We start from the raw sequence: 7535 nt of genomic DNA on the forward strand, positions 1-7535 counted from the left end.
GAAAACTAATTTCTCTACTTTTTAAATTCATTCCTGACTTTTTATTGGCCTATTTTTTTTTTCGTGCCTTCGCAGATCCTCGGCGCAACGGCGATATTCATATTTCACGTGAAAAGAATGTTCGCTGTTTATGCACCACATATATTTGTTCGTTTGCTACTTTCCTCATTTGAATATTAAAACAGTTATGCGGCTTGCGGATGGTATAAATACACTGTCTTAATAACTCTTCAAAAGAAATATGTCCTTGGTTTATTACCACCTAACAAAATATTCTTCAAGTACAGGATTTTCGGAGATGGGGACTCCTTGTAGGGGCTCAGTTCTGATACAAAAAGTATCAGTAAAATGGTAGCTCCAATAGATGAAGACCTACAAGGTATTCACATAAAGTACGGAGTCAAGTAAACAATAATCATAACTATTCATATACTTGTCGACTGAGCCGCATTTAAAACTAAATTAAATTATTTACCGTAATTTTAAATAAATAATAATAAAAAATAATTATTATTATTAAAATAATATACTCTTTATGCCTAAATAATGCCCCGGCAATGTATGTATGAAGTACGTATCAACACGAGCCAACCTTACTAATAAGAAACATGTTATCCATAAGTTACCTGCGATCACTTGCTTATCACTTATTTTAAGTGATATAAATTAAATAAATAGTTAACTATCGCTGCAGCGCGTCATTTCGTTAGAACCCTTTGATCATCCCTATTTTCTTTATAATTTTTACTATTTGCCATTTGCAATTTAGAAATTTAACTCGCAATAAGTGTGCCCAAGTGGTTATTTTAGTGGAAGAAGGTAGGAATTACCGCAGAATAATCGAAACGTATGGTGTATCTTATACATCGAATTTCCGTATATTACAACAGTACATAGTGGCCATACTAGGAGACCAGGCCAGTGTAAAAATCGGGCTACACCTCCTGCTCAAGATCGTTTTTTGAGACTTTTAACTTTGAGACTACGGTTTGTGACTACAAGAAGATTACAGTCACAGTTAGGAAACGTGGAAGGGGTTTGGCTAAGTATTGAAACTATTCAACAACGACTTAACCACAACCTAATGTGCCTGCTCGAGGCCCGACCTTAGCCGTGGATCATCGCAGAGCCTGGCTAAATGAAAGATATACTCAATGTAACTTCGTAAATACCATATTATTTGATACGGGCCCAATCATGGTCTAGGGAGGCATTTCTTTAACAACATGTACCGACTTGATAAACAATGGTAACCTTAATGCTGAACGTTACATTTTGGACATTCTAGAAGAATGTCATACCATATGCCTCTTTTATAGGTCCAAATTTTTTACTAGTGCCAGATAATGCACGAGCACACAGCGTATGTTGTTCGAACTGACCTTGCTGGCGTTAATTATATGGTCTGGCCAGCTCACAGTCTGGAACATTTTTGAGAGGCGTTTAAGGAACCACCCTAACCGTCCGTATAACTTAGAGGATGTGAAGCTTCTGGTACCCAAAATTTTGGAGAATTTGGACCAAAAAGAAATTCGAACCCAGATTTTGAGTGTGAACAGAAGATGCGAGGCTGTCATTCCCAGTAGAGGTGGAATTACCCTATATAAAGTGCAAATTTTTAAATTATTTTTTAAGATTTATTTGTAACAATTATAATAAAATCCGATTTTTAAATAAATATAATATATTAAGAGTGTATACGTTTATTTTTCCTTTTTCCCGAAAATATTAATAATCATCAATTATTATTGATGTGGTGCTTTAATTTTTTGGAATAGAGTATTATTATTATTATTATGGCTACCGTGATAAATTTTAAGGTATCAACATGAGCCAACCCTTTTCACCAATAAGAAATATACCTGCGATCACGTGTTTATCACGTAACTATTGGGTTGTTCGGAAAGTAATTTCGTTTTTTTTTTCTCTGTGGGAGCTTCGAGGATAATCCCAGGCCTTTCAAGTGGTCATAAACTGTTGAATTTGATAAATGTAACCTCAATCCGATCTCACGTGTTGTTACTCGCCGGTTCGCATCAACTAATGCCTTTATCCCATCTTTATCAGCTTCAACCGGCCTCCCCGAACGTGGTGCTCTTCGATATCAAAATTGCCGGATCGAAATTTAGCGAACCAGTTCTGGCACTGGCGTATTGTCAACACACCTTCTCCATATACATCGGTCAATTTCTTTCTGGCTTGAACAGCATTTTTACCCTTTCTGTAGTAAAACAGTAAGATATGTCGAAGATGTTGCTTATCGCTCTCCATATTTAAAAGGGCACCAACCAAAAACTATTGCGTAAAATTAATTGGAATTTTTCACACACAAGCCTTGCTATATGAGCTCTCAATGCATTTAAAAATTATACGGCTTAAGTGTGAAATTGGGTGCAAAAAAAAAACAATTAAATCCTCTGTCGGGAAAAAATGAAATGACTTACCGAACAACCCAATAAATTTGTTTATGTTTGAAGTATAGACATCGTTTTCAAATATAAGATTTTTTGAGGTGATTGTTGAAATAAATTGCTTTCATTGCTACTTACTCTAAACCATAAATTATTAAACAAAAAAATATGAATGTAAACATTAATAAAGCATTCAAAAATGCAATTAAAAAAATAATAAGAAAGTCAGTAGCTATTAACGTTTAATTATAATATTAATTACATTAACTAATATTTTGTTTAATAATAAAATAGTGAAAACCTGCCGTGATTGATTGTAATATTATTAAATTAACAATATTTAAATATTAATATATTCTAAATTAAATTGAACGTGAGACTTATATCAACATTTTCTCCAGCCTGCAATCTAAACAACAATGTACAATCGTGAAATCCGGGAACAAAGTAACACTTCCAAACTCAATATCTTAAAATGTCTAGATCAGTTGTGTTTTTGTCTTACATTTATATACATTTTAGAGACTCCGCAATCCGAATACTGAAACGGCCGCCATAAAATATTAGTACTCATTATAGATTTGGAACTAGTTTGCTTAAACAACGTATCACAGATAAAGTTTACGGTCTTCATACGAATCCTTTGGCTGGCGATAAGAAAACAAAGGCCATAACTTTTTTATTTCTCCATTGGCCCGGCTGCATTTCCCCCTGATGAAGCCCGCAGTTGCACTAATGCAATTTGCAAACATTTTATACTTGTGGTGAAATAGGTCAGATAAATATTTCACAATTCGGCGTTTTATTTCTGAGGGTGGCTCTTTTGATCCGCACAAGGAACAAGGTGCTCCGATACGCAGGCACCATCTCAAAGAGGACTATGATCCAAAGGTGGATGTATAAAGTACTAATAAATAAAATGTTGCTTCATTGGTAGAATAGCAAGAAGCCGTTAAAGTTGTCTTTGGACAATTTCTTACCCTCTCTTTTATTTGATCAGTTACTGTAAAATTTAATGGTTTAAGGTTTGGTGACCTTGGAGGTAAATTTATGGAAGCCTTATTCTCACGACCAAACCATTGATAAGCTCTTTTATTTAATGTGAACTGTTGAAATAATGAATAATGAAATTTGCTATTGTTGTTTTGTACAGTATTATAAAAACTACTAATCTTAATCTATAAAATATTTTATAATTTATTAATATTTTTTTATTTTATTTTTTTTTTAAAACGTATTCCCCCATACTGGGACAGCGAGTCCATCCCAGAAGAATTGAAGCATCCCCATAGCATAATTGAACCTCCACCATGTTTTAGTGTGGTTATAACAAACTTTTCAAATTTGACTTTCATACTTTCACTAAAAGTAGTAGAAACCAGGATTTTTCTTGTAGGTCTGGAGTCAAATCAACTATCTTCTCACAGTCCTTGAACCAGGTTCAAAATGTCCCATTTTCTCCAAATTACCACCGATATGTGGATGAAGTTTTGGGTTTTATCTTCTTGTCTACTTTAAGAAAAGATATCGGACTAATTTTTCAGCAAGATAACACCTCCCATGTGAATTACTACCTTGGCCACCCATATATCCAGACCATTCCCCAATTCAACATGAATGGAATATGGAATATAATAATTTTTTAATCTATTATTATTTTGTAAAAGCTTAATATTTATCTAAAAAAATTAACAAATCAATTTATTTAAGATTTTTTTTTTGCATGCAGTTTATTTAAAATATTTGGTTCCGCCCGGGATCGAACCGGGGACCTTCTGCGTGTAAAGCAGACGTGATAACCGCTACACTACGGAACCATATAATAAATTAATGCCAACAATAAATTGGCCAAACATAAATAAAATAGTGAAAGGCATTCCACTCCTTAAAATATGTCCACTTAAAAAACCTAATCCGGCACATTTGAATTGTTACCAAATCTAATTTTAAACAAACAATATGTCGTATTAACAAAAGAACCTTCGTAGATCCTCTTATCTACAATTACTGTGAAAAGGTCACATTTTGAAGTCATTCATCACACTCCCCCCTTAAATAAAAGTCAAAATTAAACTGTGTAGGAGCAACTGTCGCATTGAAGAAATGGGGTCGTATTTCGGCAATGTAGGTGAAATTCTGAAACCCTTTATCCCCGTATATTATTCGGTCAGTGTGTTAAACCGAATAATGCATTTCGTGCAACGCGTAAAACGAAAAGTTCGTTTTAAAAGCCGCCACATGTGTTGCACTTCTGGTTTAACTTTTATATCTGGCAATAAAACATTTGCGTTCATTATGAACGTATTATTTTTTGTCCATCTATGTGCGTTTTAATATTAAAAATTTTACCATGGTTTCTTTAAAAATTATTAGTACACGTTTCAATTATGGTGAACAGTAAAATTTTGTAATAAAGTTTTTAGAACGCTAATTATTTCTAGGCGTTTAAAACTCGTAAAATAGAAAATCGCCGGAAAATCAATATTTTGTTCCAGTTAAGGATGCAACAGGAATGCACATACTTTAGCATTGCCAATACTTAATTATAAATTTATGTTTTTTAATTAAAAATCTCTGTATTTAGTTAGTTGGTTGGGCAATTGTATATAACATTATTTTATATTGCTTTTTAATATTTATAAACATTTTGTAACAATTTTTTTGCTAGAAAATATGCACATAACTATTTTATGTTTGATAAAATGTTTTAATTAATTAGTAATTTCGAAAATAGAGGAAATCCCATTTAAAATGTTGAATATATTCGTTTCAGAGTTATATTTATTCATCAGAGGCAAAATTATAAAATATTTGTGATATACATTTTTTAAAATCATTTTTATTGCATGGATTTGATTTTGAACCCATTTACATAATTACAATATTGTACATGTTTATTTTATGTTGAGTTGAACGTACACAATAAGAGGAAAATAATTTTAAAATCAGATTTTCATTACATTTATCATTTTACTTCTTAATCCATTTAATCCATTTGATTAAAAAAGTTTTTATAAAAAAATAAATATAGAAATAATCAGAATATTTATCGGTTATGTGTTTAATAAAATTATTAATATTATCATTCACCCAAATAATAAATATAAAATTATTTTATGTTTAATGATTTAATTAATGAAAATTTAAAAGTTTTAAACCGATTTAAATTGTTAAATATTAAGCATTAAAATGTAATTTTCATTATGTTTTAACATTTTTGTATTAAACTCTATTATTTGTTAAAAATAAATTAAATACTTTTTTATTTTAAATTGTAAATAATATTATTTTTTAATTTAAATTAAATATTTTAACATTTTTGATAGTGTTGAATCAAAAATTTATTTATTGTAATTTATCCATTAGAAAGATGCTTCATGCAATGATTTTCATCAAAAAGTTGACAAACAAATGAATGTCACATAAGTTAAAAGTGAGAGTAACAAAATTAGGCGTTTGATTACCGTCAAATTTATCTTAGCAAGCAACTTATATAAGCCTTTTATTAATCATATTATTACTTCTGACGAAAGTTATTACAATAATCTACTACCAAAGACTAAACAAACAAAACCACTGATCAGGTTGATGAAATATTTATTTTGAGTTTCTTTAGTGAACAGAAATTGCATCAAAGCATTACCATAAGTCTCATTGGAGGCTCAAAAGAAAATGTGTATTGTACCTCATCTACCATATAATTCTCTAATCCCTATATCACATTTTATTTTTTAATTTAAAGAGTAAAGAAAAAACAAGATTATTGTTAAATATATTTATATTCCATATATATATATATATATATATTATATTGTCAGAATTGTAGTTATACCATTTTCAAGCCATAATTCTCACTTTAAAAAAGTGTCGCATAAATCCGTATGGATGTGTAGGTTGTACAAACTACTCGCTATTTGATATTCGATTTGAATGATTGTCGGGGTTTTATTTACATGATAAAAGCCGTTCGAAGGCGCCTGGATTTAATGGGTCCATATCCCGGGGATTGACGGGGCTCCTGCGAAATATTGTGGACGACGTTTTATTATGGCCGCGCCCGTAAAGAATTCCTCCTCTCTCGTTCCAACCGCATTCGTCGGGCACAAGGAAATGAGTTAGTGGACCAATGCGGATTTGTCTGAAATGTAAAAAAGCCCATTTTCTGCTGAAACATCCGGCCCGCGTTAAGGGGGCATTCGAAACCACTGAACTATAGTTCTCAGCCGTCCGTGAAAGTGACGAACCATTACCGATGTCGGGAGCGAACTGGAAATGTTGCCGTTCGCCTTAATTATCCGCTGCCTGCCATTATTTTCCGCCTTCTTTCCTTACCGAAGTCGCGCACACAAGTCACGTCAACGGACAGCTGCACCAAATTTTTGATAAACCCCTTGTGCACGTACAGTCGGCTGCAGAATGGCATTACCACTTTCCAAACAAAATCCTTTGCGACCCTCTCTCGCTGAGCCCCGCCCAGAACCCCAAAAAAATGTAGGCCGTAAAACCCAGGTATACGTAACAAAGGGTCAATTGCGGGTCAAAAAGTTTACTCCTATCGATTATATAATAAGTATTTCATATTTTGGAAACACTTCTTGAGAAAATTAGAGATTGACTAAATTAAAGAAACTTAGTTTTTGTAAATTATTATCACAGGTAGTCATAAATTAAATAAAATAGCCCTATTTATAAAAACTAATAAAAATGTATAAAATTAGAAAAAAAATTCTTTATTTTTCTCTCATCTGTTATGAATTAAAATTAATCCTATTGACATAAACTAAGATATTTATGATTTTATTAATATATAGCAGAGGTGGCCAACCTGAGGCTCTTTGGAGGATTATTTGTGGCTCTCGATAAATGTACCCCCGTTCCCTTTTCATTCCAGAATTATCAAGAGAAGTAAAATAAATGTTTAATTTTTAATATTTTAATTCAATACACATATTTTGTACTTTTCAATAAGTGTAATTTTAGTAAACAAATTTTTTTAATACATTTTTGCATAATATGCGAAACATTTCAAATTATGAAAAATGGTTCGGACTATCAAGGAGCTGGCCACCCCTGATATACAACATTACTTTTCCATTAAACTATTTGAAAATATCAGTGTTATAT

At 31.9% G+C, this 7535-nt stretch overlaps 1 non-coding gene across 1 annotated transcript; it reads right to left on the minus strand.

Moving 5' to 3' along the window:
• Positions 1-4155: 4155 nt before the first annotated feature.
• Trnav-uac (transfer RNA valine (anticodon UAC)) lies at positions 4156-4228 on the minus strand. Its single transcript has one exon. It is a non-coding gene; the product is annotated as a tRNA-Val (tRNA).
• Between the last annotated feature and the right edge of the window lie 3307 nt (positions 4229-7535).

The sequence above is a fragment of the Aethina tumida genome, chromosome 2 (genome assembly GCF_024364675.1).
Source record: "Aethina tumida isolate Nest 87 chromosome 2, icAetTumi1.1, whole genome shotgun sequence".
Taxonomy (NCBI): domain Eukaryota; kingdom Metazoa; phylum Arthropoda; class Insecta; order Coleoptera; family Nitidulidae; genus Aethina; species Aethina tumida.